Raw genomic sequence first — 15233 nt, forward strand, 5'->3', positions numbered from 1 at the left:
TAATTAATGATTTATCATTGAGGCAAAAGGAGAGATTAAATAGATAATTACATTTCATGTAAACTAGGAAAACTATCATTTAGGCTACTAAATAAAGAAATTAAAGAAAATGTATCACCTTATTGCTTCTGGCTGGCTCCAGATGGGCTTTGTAGATTAACTAGGGCTCCTGACTGTGACTAAAAGGATCAAATTATTAAATGTGTGAAAATAATTAAACTTTTTAGCGCATTCAGGAAAACTTTGTGTGCATCCGTAGGCCTATGCAGTTTATAGAGATGAGCTCTATACAGTACGTTAGAGAGTTTGAGCTAGTGTGTCCTGTCCATATCTTCAAACAAAACACAATGTGATGTTTAATTTGTGGTTCGTTTTAATGAGTCAGCGAAAAAGATTCAAGCAGCCTCATTAGTTAGAGGCGCGGCTTGCATCAGACTCACACTGCCAGTGAAACATCAGAGCCGTTAATGAGTTCACTACTGAGTTGACTCCCTGAACTGTGAGTCATTTTTACACAATAGTGCAATTAGGTTTGAGAGATTTAAATAAGTTCTTACACTGAATGTGCACAATGAGCAATTAAACATAAATATTTTTTTTGCTGTCGAAAATAGTTTTAAAAACAATTATTTGTACAAAAATGTGTACTTTGATCTTTAACTTTGCATATGTACATTTTCGTGGAATGTGTCTTAAATGAATGTTTGCCTTCAATGCAGAAAAGCTTCTGTGTAATATTCTATTCTGCATAGAATGACACCTTCAGCAAAGAAGAAAAAAAGCTGCAATTCTCAGTGTTTGTCCTGTCTCCTCTGTTGATATATGAGATAAAGATATGCTATTGACATGCCTGTAGTTCTGTGTGACAGACTGAGGGTCCGTCTGAAGCGTACAGCAGTGTCATGATAGGACAAACACAGCCACTAGAGCGACCTGTTTATTTCTCTGTGAAATACGCATTCTGCTTATTGTTTATAGCCATTAATCAAATTAGTGCACAGCTGATACCAGAGGGAAGAGGAGGATGTGCATGTGTTATAATTAGGAAAGATTACTCTCACTCATTCACGGTTTTACAAAAAAAAAAGAGAAAAAAAGATTCAGAACAATGAGCAAACAGGATTTATCTAGGCAGGGCAAAAACAAACTGTGGTAATACCAATTGTGAAAAGTTTAATAGGTTTAATAATTATCACTGTAAATGTAAAAGAATCACATTCTTACCTTTGACTGCGTGGTGATGCTGAAGGTGTTATTGAATTATGACAGGGCCCCGTCCACCCAACTGCGTTTCCGTTTAAAAATGTATAATTAAAACGAATACGATCTCCGTCCACACCTGCGTTTTATCTGCGTATTAGAATTGATCTACCTCCACATTAAAATGACTGAAAATGCCGATCACGTGACTATTCACAAACACTGGACATGCGCGTTGTAACGCAAAGTTGATGTTGCCTAGAGAGAAAAACAATAACGGTTACGTTAAGTGTTGGAGGAAATCAGGCACTAGAGACGATGGCGCACATTCACGTGTTAAAAAAAAAAAGTAACAGTTACTCAAACGCAACACTCGTCCGCATTCATAGATACAGTCGGCAACGCGTCATAGTTGGGGGGCGTGGTCGGCGTGGGGGAAAGCAGCGCGACCATCCTATGTATTTGAATGACAAAAATGTCATATTGCGAGTCATTTATGCCTGCCGACCGGCAACGATACATTGCAAATTTAACTGTAATAGGTTATGATTGCCCTTATTTAATTAAAAACTGGGCCATTGACCCAACCAAATGGCCGGAGGTGTCGTTTCCAGACTATTATATCTGGTTGAATCTTCAGGTAAGACATCGCGGAAGCTACCGGCAACACAAGCCTGTAACTCAATCAACTTGCGTATAAGTTACTATAAGTCCATAAAACCATGTCACTTACCAATTGTACGTATGCTTCACTCCAAACTATTAATCCTTTTGTAAAACGGTGATCAAAGTAGTCGCTACGAAGTTGCAGAGGGACTTTGCTGACAGTTATCCGAATTCTCACAGACTGCAGTCTGATAACCTTCAGCTGATAACGCTAATAACATCCCTTATGAAAAACAACTAAAGGAATCTTGTAGTATTTTAGGACAAACTATTATAGTAACGTTAATCCTATAGGAATACTATAGTATTTTGGGACATAGCCTAGAAGTATAGGTATTAATGAACATCACAGAAGTATTATACACTACTATAGAATACTAATAGCCATAGGATCACTATAGTTCTTTTTCGTAAGGGACGTAACGTCAGACAAATCTGGCCCACTGCCTAATACGAGTTAAACATCTACTACTATATCACACAGGGACCTCTACTCACACAGTAATCTAATAAGATATGATTAATTTTGCCATTTTGTCCTCCTATCCGGTTCTGCATGTATGTAAGAAAGGCTGTAGAACTTCAATTTGTAATTTGTTAGTTTATTGGTGGTACAGAAAACGACACCGCAACCCTTCGGCATGATTGTCCCATGTATTTCAATGAGCGCCAAGGCAATGATTTCCCCCACGGGCTAAATTCACACCACGTGACGGGGCGTTCCCGGGGGCGTTCCCAGACCAACCGACTGTATCTATGGAGATCGAGCGGGAAAAGTATAGGCTACAAAACAAAAGTCACACTACAAGAAGGAAAATAAAAGAAAGAATACAAAAGTCAGCAGAGTAGTTATCTCTCCTCCTCCCCCGTCAAATCTAACTGACTCACCGCACATGTCATGTGCAGTTCATTACATTATTAACATAAAATCACAAAGTGACGTTACAGCGCGCCGGTGTAAACGTTGGCTGACGAATCAGGGAAGGACCCGTCCTGACTGATGACACCCAATCATAGAGCCCAGCGTGAGCCTCTGCGTCATCATTTCTAAAGTCCTCCGGTTTGTCCTGTCTTCACTAAAACGCAAAACGGAGCTGCATTTCTAAACTTCTCCGTTTTAGGTCTTCGTCTTTTGAGTTTTAGTCTGGACGGGAGGTGCGAATGTAGCAAAGGTCTCCGTTTTTAAACGAAAATGCAGGAAGGGGCCTCAGTCTAAACCTTGAAGAAAATCATAATTAAATTAATTATTTCAGTCATGGAACTCTATAGAGGGCTCATAGTACATGCAATCTGCAAGCAATCACATCATTACTGCAAAGCCCAAGCTGATTGGCGTCTGCTGATCCCGATAATATTACTTGCTCAACATTTAAATATTCTGGTACAGTGTTTGCTGTAGTCCTGCAGCGTGCTATCAGTTCCTCTGAAACCCTCCACTTCCCCAGCTCCACCTGCCTGCTATGGGGATTTACATCTGCTATTAGCTATATTATAGCTATTTATGCAACGGCAGCATGTCTTAGGCTACATGCTAACAGCAACATGTACTGTATGTGTATCTAGCATTAGCAAGTCCATGCTCTGCAGCATAACAGATCCACTCTGCAAAAGCCAAATGTGTTAACATTGGTGTATTCAATAACATGCTAAAACTATTCAGTTGTCATGGTTGAGAACTGACACAATTACAAACATTGCAAAGTTCTATACCTAAAATGCATTTTGAGTTATCTGAGTAATCCAAAAAATAGCCATGATTTTTTTTTTTATAAATAATAAATCCTAAACCAACATGGATATACCTGCCATTTTTGCATTTTCCTTCTTATTGTTATAATTTTATCAAACTTTTTTTTCATTGTGTGTAAATCTGTTATTTAATGTTACCAATGCTTTGATAATACATTTTCTACCATACCAATAAAGCCACTTGAATCTATAGGAGCTTGCTGGACACCCTCATAATATGAACCAAATGTTCTCAGTTGACGATGGTTCTGGTTCTAAGAGGAAAATGTTTAAAATGTACAGTATTCCTGTCTGAGACTGAATCTTTCTCTGACTCAGTCACATAAGTCAGGCTCATGTTTGAAGTGAGTATATTTTGAGTTTTGAGTGGTTCTCTGTTTCAAACCAGACATCACACAGTCCTGCCCTGAGGAAAACTAACAAAGCAACTGCCAAGACAACAGACTTTTCAGATACACACACAAACAATACAAAACATTACACACATATACCTTTGCACTCAAAAAGAGGTCAAGAAAAAGGAGAAACAGATACTAATAGTGGTTTCCTTTGAGCACTGAGGGAAACATGTCTCATCTTGGATTTCATATGTAAATGTTAAACGCAAGGTGGGTTTTTTTGCCTATAAAGTGTTAAAATACATTCTGGTGTTTATTTATGTGGTGTGATCCAATGCAGATTTGGATCACAGAAAAAAAATCTAAATATCTAGTATCTAGCATTAAGTAAATAAGAAAAAAAAATAGTATAGTGTACCCCTTAAACATACAAACACTTAAAAATAAACTTGGCCTTAGAGTAATTTGAAATGGCCTTAAAGTAGAAAGCAAACAAATAAGCAGGCTTTTTACAGGCACAAAAAAAAAGTTTAGAGTTTAGGTATCAGTATATTCTTAATCGGCCTTCGATACACCAGCCTATGCAGTGTTATTTTCTATTTACTGATGGTTAGATATGTGTGGCATTATCTTCCATAAGACCTTGAGAGGAGACTATAAATATCCCTAACTGAACTCTTGTGCATCTGGCTGTGCTCTTTTGTTTTTATTTGTGTGTGAATTCCATAGAGTCCAGAAGAAGCAGTGCTCATGCTAAAAGCCACTTGATTAATCTGAACCTCGATTGCCCCCCGGGGCGCAGTATGACCAGAAGCATCTGTCCTGTGTTCGACATGGCATATTATTCCAAATGCAGATCCCTGTTTATCTTTCAACAAACCTAAAATGATTTCTTAAGTCCCGTACAAGAGAATGAGGTGCATTCAACTAAAACCTGAGTCATCTGGCTCATGTCTCATCTCTGTTTCAATCCCGCTGTGTTCCTGTTATGATGGAAGGGCAAGGTCACATAGAACTGCCGATTCAGATAGCAGGTCACAACTACTCTATTTACACAACAGTTGCAACACTCTAATGCTTGCATGTGTTTGTGTTTGTGTATGAATGCATGTATGTTCAGATTGTCCTTATTTGTCTGTGTTGTTGCTTTTATGTATGCACAGCTGTGAATTTGTTTACCTTGCTATACTTCATGGACAAATTTGTGCCCAGAAGTTAGGTAAATATGATAAAAACTCTTTGGGGATCTCCTCATTTGTAAAAATGAACAATTACATAAATTCATGTATTCTTTCATACTAAAAATGCAGTTTTTGCAGGAGTATAGGGTTAGGGTGAGTCTGTACTGTAGTAATTAGATTTAGCCATATTAAGTCTATGATGTATCCAAATTTAGATAGCAAGTAAATGTGTGAGTAAAGTAGGTCTGTATATGCTACTGCATGAATCTCACAGGACTTTTGCTGGTGTGATTATGTTTCTAATCGTACAACATGCCTGCAGGCACTTGTCTATGTATGCTTCACAGATACTTGTTTATGAACATTCCCCATATGTGTTTGTTTGTGTGTGTGTGTGTGTCTATACTCGGTGTGTGCATCCCGGTGAGGAACATGGCCGTCCTGGTTTCCTGCTGCAGGCCTGGCTGCATTGATTGGAGCAGAAAGTGCTGATACGGCAGAGCAGCTCAAAGTACAACTCGCCCTGACCCACTGATGCTGAAAACATGCACAGAAGACAGACCAACATTTACAACACTTTACTTACTCCAGCATCCTTCTCTCTCTTGGTGTACTGCATTGCACTGCAATGCACATTTGAGCAGTGTTGCTTTAACCTCATCAGCAAACTCCTCTACACGACACTAAACTGAATTGAACTGTTCAACGAACAGAACTGGATTAATTTGAACAAAACTCAACTGTATCAAGCAACTGATTTGAAGAAACTGAATGCAACTATAGCCAACCAAAGCAGAGCTAAATTCATCCGAACCTTAATGAACTGAATTTGATTATCTGAATAAAATAGAACAAAACATCTATTTGTGAGGGGGAAATCACACTGTGATTTAAAGGAGTAGTTCACGTTTAAAAAAAAAACTGTTCAAAGGGCTTTAAACGATTCCAGACAACGAATAAGGGTCTTATCAAGCGAAACGATCGCTCATTTAAAAAAAATAAAAATAACAAAGTTTAAGTTTTATAAGCTCAAATGCTCGCCTTGCTCTGTTCTGTGATGCGCGTTCATGACTCTCCTGTTCGAACGTGTTTATCAAAATGAACAAATCTTTTTTCGAACGAAATGAATGAATTGACTTGGAAAAAGATTCGTTCATTTTGATGAATGAGTTGGAACAGGAGAGTCACGAACGAACGTGCATCACAAAACAGAGCAAGGCGTCCATTTGAGCTTATAAAATTTAAACTTTTTAGTTTTAAATGAGCGATCGTTCCGCATAGAATTTCATGACTAATACAGTCTCATCCCAAAAAGTCATATAACTGACGTCTTGGGACGTCTTTTGACCATACGTCAATATCCGCCTTTTTAGGGCCCCCTTAAACGTCGGTAGATGGCGATCCCGGGCCGTCATACAACTGACGCTTTACCTTTAACGTCAGTTAGGTGACGGGTTAGGTTTAGGGTTAGGTTTAGGTCTGGGGTAGAGTTAGGATCCCATAACCTCATCTACCGACGTTTAAGGGGGCCCTAAAAAGGCGAATATTGACGTATGGTCAAAAGACGTCCCAAAACGTCAGTTATATGACGTCTTGGGATGAGACATGACAGAACCTATAGAGTTATCTGAACAGAACTAAATTAATTTAACTAATTTGAATAAAAAAAGAACACATTTTGATTCAATCAGATTTATAAAGGGCAGAACTGAAAAAAAAAATTTGAAAATTGAATGAATAGAACAGAATAACTGAATTGGGCTGTGTTTCCCAAAAGCACTGTAAGCCTAATTAGTTTGTAAAAACCATTAGCACCAGTGGTCTCTATGCGATTTACTTATTTATTTCTTAAGATCCCATTGAGATATACCATTCTCTTCCTCAAGGGAGACCTGGCCAAGACGGCAGCACAGAGTTTCACACAAAAAAACAAGGACAAAATACAAATAAAATATATGTGAAATGCAGCCCTGACCAAGTCAGCTGAACTTAACAATATGAAAATAACAATTTAACTAAACTGAATTGAATTGATATACCAAACAAAACACAACATTTCTCAAAAGCATCATAATAAACTGTGGAAACCATGGTGCCAATGCAAACAGAACTGCTATCGGAAGGCAACATACAGTAAGTAATGAGAGACAGGAGAGAGAGGCAAATGCTACATTTTCAAATAAGATGAAGACAATTGAGCAGCGGTGATCAAGCGGCAGAGCTGTGTTTAGCAGCACACGGTCTTCAAGAGTTTAGGTCTTAGTTCAGGTCTCCACTGTCTCTGTTACTGCCTAATTCAAAAAGGAGAAACAGAACAGCTTCTCTCTCTCTCTCTCTCTCTCTCTCTCTCTCTCTCTGCTATCTCTCTCTCTCTCTCTCTCTCTCTCTCTCTCTCTCTCTCTCTCTCTCTCTCTCTCTCTCTCTCTCTCATACTGCATGTCTGTAAAGAAGGGTGTAATTTATAACCTCTCTCTCGGCTCTTCGTCTTGAGGTTATTGTGCTATATTTAATGCCTGTGTAATGATGAAGGCAGGTAGTCTAATCTTGGGTGAGAAAATGCCCTGGAGAGAGAAGAGGAACTGAAAGAGAGAATGAGATGGAGACAAAAAGGCAAAGATAGAGGAGGAAGAGAGGGTCTGTAAAGAAAATAGATTGCAGAGTTAAGGATGAAGTTCATTCCTGCCTAATACAAACTGTGAAATATAATTAAAGAATATAATCACATTATTATGGTGTGTCACTACAAAACATTTCCAGTAGACCCAGTGTACTTTAAAACTGTTTGGCTTGACAAGTAATTGATGATACTATTTATTTATGCAATTATAATATTTATCTGGCATTAAATTAAAATGCACAATAAATTATATATATATATATATATATATATATATAAATGTTATTACATTTTTACAACAACTGTTAAATATTAAATACACCAATTTTTGATATGTTCAAATCTGCAGTTTTCAACAATTACAAAAGCTGTTGGCAAAATGTAGAAGACTGCAGTACCCATAATACAATGTGCTGTAGTGGATTCAATGGATTTATTAATCTCAGAGGGAGATACAAGCAGCAAATCAACACTGACTGATGTTCAGATTCAGGTCAGCTACATTGCTCATTGTTCCCACAAGCCTTTACCTCCAGTATTGTATTGTCACTGTTGAAAAGTGTTATACTCTGCTCCTGGAACAGTTTGGATGCTCTGCTTAATCTACAGTCTAAATCTCAGCTTTTGCTTAGTCTGTTGCTGGGTAGGCTGATCCTACATCAGTGATGTAAAAGTATCATGTAACAAGATCTGAGCTCTCCTTGAGGACATCAGTCGGTTTTCAGTCTATAGGATCGGTCTAAATCCCATTGCTGAGGGAGAGAGGAGAAAAAAAAGATGTGCATGCATGAGATAAAAAAAGGAAAATTCTGTCATTATTTACTCACCCTAATGATGACTAAGCTGTGTGCTATTTATAATTCCATTGAAAAAATACAAGAAAAGAAGTAACTGAGAGATAGAGAGAAAGAATAAGAGAGAGAAGCAAGAAAGAAAAGAGTTAGAGATGTGAGATTGAACAGCCAAACAATAGAGCCACAGGCGTGGAGACACCAGAGCGTCCAAATCCCATTGACTGTTCAGATGCCCTGTGCTCACTCTCTCTCTCTCCCATACACACAAAGACACAAGCGTTATCTCTTAGAGGACACACGTTGTAAGTTTATACTCACACTAAGAGTCTCAAAACAGCCTCTGGCTACCACTCACATGTGGATTTAGTCAAATTTCTGTCAACAACCAAATCTTGATCCTTTTCACTCACAGGCAGTTTGTGAGATAGCCTGCGTTTCATAATGGGAATGATAAAGGAAAGCCATGGAGAAGTGCTCAAAACACCTGGGGATGTTTATAAGAAGGTTTAGCTGGTGATATTCAGCAAAACTTACATGATGAAGGTGGCTAAATAACTGGCTGGCTAAATGAAAGGGAACATATTATGCTTCTTTTTTTTTCAACTTTAGTGTGTAATGTTGCTTTTTGTACTTGACAAAGGTCTGCAAAGTTATAAAGCACAAAATCCACTCCAAAGGGAAGTGTTTACTATTTTAGTAAGCACTGCTTCTAAACCGTCTGAAATACCAACACATTCTCATCCTTTGCTGTCACATAGGTGACGCCATAAGACATTTCGTCGAAATACTACGCACATGGCACCCTTTAGCGTCAATTTAAAACGCACTGTTATGGGTAGGTTTAAGTCTGGGGTAGGGTCTGCGTCTCATATTGACGCTGGATGCCAGTCACCTATATGACGCCTTGGGTTCTGCGTGTTATATTGATGCTAAAGGGTGCCATGTGCGTAGTATTTCAACGAAATGTCCAATGCATTCTCACCCCAAGGCATCACCTTTGACCATGCTTCAATATTTGACGTTTTAGGTGCCCTTTAGCGTCAGTTACATGACGCGATACTACGGCGTCATCTAACTGACGCTAAAGGAAAGCGTGTTTTTTATTAGGTTTAGGTGTGGGGTGGGGGTAGGGTACACGCGATCCTAGGGCGTCATCTAACTGATGCTAAAGGGCGCCTAAAGCGTCAGATATTGAAGCATGGTCAAAATGCTTCCCAAGGCGTCAGTTAGGTGACGCCTTGGGGGTGAGAATGGGCTGAAATGTCATGGCGTCACCTATATGACGCCAAAGGATGAGAATGGGCTCGAAATACCTTGATTGTAGTCTTGAGTTTTTTTTTCGGGTAAGTACACATCACAAAATTCCTCATTTCAGTTCAGTACCTTGATCAACTATAACCATGGGGCAAAATATATTTAAACAGATTTGGCTTGCTGTCCATGGTTAAAAGTTTGCTCTTAAATCAAGATCGAACCTTTCTTCGATTGGTCCAGCCGACCAATCAGAGCACATTGCATTCAAGCATGAAAACATCTATTAGCCAGTAATAGTCAGTTAAGTGACGCCTTGGGGGTGAGAATGGGCTGCAAAACAAAATCCAGACTTTGTCAAATATGTGGCCTCTTTAAGAAATTCTGGGAACTACCCTGCTAGAAAATCCAATTTAAGCTAGTTTCTAGTTCATCCAAGCATACATTAGCTGGTGGTAAACAATTGTCTTACAGTATCACCTTAAGGTGGTCAAGCTGTTTTAGTATATGTTCAACCATCTAATGAGGAGCTTGGGCCAGCTAATGACCAGGTAGAAAATCTAGAAAGCTGCCATGTTCCATAACATAGCTACCAAAGCAGTTTAAACTGGACTTTCACAGTCAATCCCAGGTTACAAAATGTTTTGACTGAATTTAACGCATTGGGTCATTTTTTAAAATGTACTTTTAATTACCTGAATATTCTTCTTCAAAGAGTGCCTAAAAATGCATTTTCATAATACATCTTAGGCTTCACCATGACAAAAGCTGAAAGGTTTTCCCTTTTGCCTCCATAGGGACATTTTTATCACTTTGCCTGTGTTAATGCTAACTGCATAAAAACACAGGTCTGTATTTTTATTGTAATTTTACTATTTCACCACACCACTATTTCCTTAAAAACAATTTTTTTTTTTTTTTGCACAAGGTACACAAAATACTCCCACTCAGCGCCTTTAGGACAACAATGGCCCCATTGAAACCCATTAAAACTGCATTTTTCCCAGGGCCATTTAACTATAAAATGATCCAATCTTTGTTAAGAGGCTTTCATTCTGTTGGCAAGGCTTCAAAAATTACATTTTTACTTTTTTTTAATCAGATGATGCCATTTTTTCAGGTTTGGTCTATAAAGCAAATTCTCGAGTTATTATTGTTTTCTGCTTTGGCACATTATACAGCCAGTAGGATCAATTATGCAACGATATTTGTGTGGGTGTGTTGGTATGGATGTCAGAGTGTGGTTGGTATGTGTGTTTTTAAAAACATATATGCGTGTGCATGTGTGTGTTTGTAATTTTGAGAGAGGAAAGACTCAGTTGCAAAACAAAGTTGGAGTTTTGCTGGCAACTAATTGGGAAAATCTAATACTGCGCCCAAACAAAATCTTACTGAAATCTCATTTTTTGAGACATCAATCTCAAATTTGGAACACAACTTTATATTAATGACTTTGATTTTACAGCCGTTTTTTAGTTCAACTTGTTTTATAAAATATAAAATCATATAAACCTGAATAACTTTTTTTTTTTGGATTTACTTTGGATTCATTCTTAACTTCAGCAATAATCTGCCATGGGTCTTCTTTAAAATGATACCAAACTTAAGTCTGTGCTCATAAGTTAATGTTATGACAGTTGTTTTTTTCCCTCTGGAGCTATGTGTAACTTTTTTTTTAAAATGAGGCACAAGGGTTAAACATTTAACCTCATGCTAATGTGAATTTCTGCTGTTCGAGTCCAAAATGCTACTTTTGTGTCCATTGGAAAAAGTAAACAATGTAATAAACGCTAATTACCAGTTTAGACCAGCTAGAATCCAGCTCCCATAAAACACAGCCCCTAGTTTAAGTTAGACATTCAGTTGGTTTACCTCACCGTAAATTCATCTGTTGATTGAATACAACAAGTGGTTAGATCTTTTTTTTTTATTAAACAAATGTTTTTAATCAATTGAATTCTGTTCAAACAGTGTATAATTATGTATTTTCAAGCTGAATCTCAGCCCTGCATGAATAATCACAGTGGACACACGGCAGACACACTCACAGCACTTCACAATGCTCTCAGTCCAATACGCTGGAGTGTGCTCTATTTAAAACGGCGAGAGTCAGTGTAAAAATGGACCTGCAGTGAGAGGAGATGCATGTTCCTGTAGCTGAGGAGAATAAATAGGTCTTAGTCATTCTAAAGCCTCGCTAATGCAGCATCTCTGCCTCTTGCAACCACTGACTCACGCACATCAAAGGCTGTTGTGGGGCATTGCTCCGCCTTCTCGCCTGCTGAATATGCATGATGTGTTAATTCCTCAGCCACGTTAAATGAAAGGTTGAAACAAAAGCATACGCCCGGCCTATATTTGCGCACAAGTTCATCGCAGAAAGGCTGCACTAGCATACACTTTGGGAAACACTAAATTACACTAACTAAGTGCTTAGGCATGAGTTAAATGGATTAAAACTTTACTTTGAAGTCCTTATGTTACCAGCTTACATTACTGCAACAGGCACAGATGACAAAGCAGCAATAATCAGAACATTATGGCTCTTCAGAAATGCTCCTTCAAGCCTAATATTAGACAACGATTGCACACAAGCACTTGGCCTATACACACTAATGGGCAGAAGCATTGTTCGGGCACAATTAAGGAACTGAACCGTCCCTCTCATACAGATATTCAAAAGGAGCCATTAAAAATGTACTGACTGTTCAGGCTAGAACACGCTTTCTCAGCTGCATGTCATCCAAACTGGGTCAACTTCCCTCCCTCCTCCATCGTTTTCTCTCTCTCTTTCTCTCTCCCTCTCTTTCTTTCTCCATCCTTCCCACCATTTCTCTCTCCATCTCACCCTTCCTCCTCCTAGAGACCTGAAAGCGCTATTCTCTGCCTGGGAATATTTGCCGTGCAACAGAGCAAGAGCATGCAACAAGAAACTCTTACCGCTCTCAAAATAGACACCTCAAAGATACACAGACCTCATTATGAATGACTGAAAGGCCTCATGAATTATTTGAATCTTCCACTGTCTGCCAGATAAAACGCGCACTCTAATTCTGTGTAAATAAGGATGATTATATATATTTCTATATGGAAACTTAAAGCATCTAATGACCTCATCGGAGAGGAATTAACTAAGGTTAAATGTGTGACCTCGTGCTAAAGTGAATTTCAAATGTTTAAAGCTTCAGGTGTGCTATTTTTACAACATTTTTGTCCACTGGAAAAACAGGTAGCATTTTAATTTGAATGAATCTACCCCTAAACCTAACCTTAACCCACCTTATATTACACGTAAACACGTTAATGTTTATTTTAAAAGATTATTTTTAAAGTGCTACATGCAAACACAGATCACATAAAGATGCCTTATACATTGTCTATTCTCATCTGAGGTAACACTCTCTCAAGGGGCTGCGCAACAGCTATAAAAATCCTCTCTCTGAGCAACCGGCTGCTACTTGTAGCTACTGAAGTGTGTCTGAGAAAAGTTAGCCTGCAGACATTGCTTTTCAAGACCTCCACCTACACGGACAACAAACCCTGATGAGAGCATCAGAAGGAACAGTGTGCTTTATGTTACAGGTGTCATGGTCGCGGTGTTCGAAAAGAAAGCACACATACTGTATGTATTAGAATGCTATAAAAAAGAATAAAAAGACACAAGCTGCTTGGTTATAAACGGAACTTTAGAGAAAGGAGATCGCTGGGCGGTGAAACATATCTGAATAACAGAGGATGTGTCAGACAGCTGAGGTACCGAGAACCCATATACTGTGGAGGATACATATGTCATCTATAGTACCTTGCTTTAAAGGAACTGTCAAATCTGCAGGACTGGGCAGTTGCAGAAGGGAAACATCATTGTAGGGACTTTCATTCCGCACCACTGAAACGTGAAATTCTTAACTCAAAAAACATCAAAACCTAACATCAAAGGTGTGTTTTTGCCCCTAACACAAACTACTGCAGAGTTTAAAAGAGTTTAAATTATTTCATATTATAATCTAAGCAGTATCTTAAATCCACTAAGATGAAACAGTCAACTACAGGAACCAAAAAAATTACCTTATTGATACAGTGATTTGAGGTCATTTCTATAACAGATAACTAAGGGGATGTTTACATGGCAATAATGTACTAATAACGAAGAAAAGATTTAACTGTGTTTTTCGCACACAGACAACAACGTTGTCAATGTTCACATGGATCAGAGAAAATGACTACAAAGTTGTATTATTCATGCCAGACCAGTAGTTGGCGATGTCACTTTGTAAAGAAACACTATGTGACTGAATACGCATTACATCACCATTTTCACAAATTCACGTTTTTGTAGTTTACACAGAGATGATGATAACAGTATCGTTTTCAGGCCCCCAAAGCAGTTGTCGAATAAATGAACGGCCAAAAGGCATAAAAAGTTTTTTGTTTTTGTGTGAAACGAGTGGGGTCACTTTTGTGAAATTTCATTAGTCATATAAAAGTGTAGCGATATATGAAGCACTGCTCACACAAATCACTTTCAAACAAAGCAGCTTTATTTTGACCAACCGCAGCGAGACCAATTTGATCTTATAGCAAAACTTTCTGTGGAGAAATCTTTCGCCAAAATTCCAATCACATGGATTTCTATTGAAATTACTGAATTTCCAACACAATCTCACAGCAATTCTTAAATATTTTATGTTTTAGCGAATTGGTGGCTAATGCATATTAGTTTGTATGATCTCATTTGTATGTTTTTGTTCGATCTGCTTATGCTCCAGTGATGGGTCTGTTTAGAGTGTGAGGTCCTTCATGCTTTTTTAAATAATCATACGAATTAATCCACAATTGCCACCTCGTAACATAGTTAAAGCTACACTGTGTGATTTTTACCCCCATCTAGCGGTGAAAAGGTATACGACCATCCAGTGAATATTAGTTTCTGTTCCTCTCAATTCCGATTTGGTTTTAACTCCTACGGTGGCCAATGTAGTCCAAGATTAACGTGGCTTCCAGTTCGACCTCATTCATGAGTGTTAACTCAAACGTAAATGTGAAAGCTTGAACGGGTATGTCCCTCTTTGGCTAATGTACTTTCAAGATGGAGGGGCAACATGGCGACCGACATTAGAACCCCTTACCCATATGTATTTTCAATGGCATATTACACACTCACGAGAATACTTTATTACTTGAACGAAGTAAATATACATTAATGAGCACATATTTTTGAAAGAACTAAGTGTTTTTAGCTAAGAATAAACTAAAAGAGTTACACAGTGTAGCTTTAAATTGTCCAGTGAGATCAGGTTGAAATTTTACCAAACAAATTCACCGCCGAACAACAGTATGGTGATATGAGAAACTTTAAAGTAGTGCCGTTTCAATTGACGACGGAGAATATTCAAAAATATTAGACCACACTCATAATAATTTAATTCAAAAATGGAAT

The 15233-nt window shown here is 38.2% G+C and overlaps 2 protein-coding genes across 4 annotated transcripts in view; both read right to left on the reverse strand.

The window, feature by feature from the left end:
• gpr20 (G protein-coupled receptor 20) overlaps positions 1-15233 on the reverse strand; it is a 127968-nt gene that overhangs the window by 89855 nt on the left and 22880 nt on the right. The gene's annotated exons all lie outside the window — the stretch shown is intronic.
• dgat1b (diacylglycerol O-acyltransferase 1b) overlaps positions 1-15233 on the reverse strand; it is a 119282-nt gene that overhangs the window by 81156 nt on the left and 22893 nt on the right. Inside the window, exon 1 of one of the 3 annotated variants that reach the window (XM_089117781.1) lies at positions 1225-1551. The exons of 1 other annotated variant lie outside the window; for it this stretch is intronic. The gene's annotated coding sequence lies outside the window, so the exon portion shown is untranslated. Of the gene's footprint in view, positions 1-118; positions 190-1224; positions 1552-15233 lie in introns of those variants that run through there. One more of the 3 variants, XM_089117780.1, reaches the window with a different exon arrangement.

The sequence above is a fragment of the Pimephales promelas genome, chromosome 12, assembly GCF_988280905.1.
Source record: "Pimephales promelas chromosome 12, fPimPro1.hap1.1, whole genome shotgun sequence".
NCBI classification, from domain to species: Eukaryota; Metazoa; Chordata; class Actinopteri; order Cypriniformes; family Leuciscidae; genus Pimephales; species Pimephales promelas.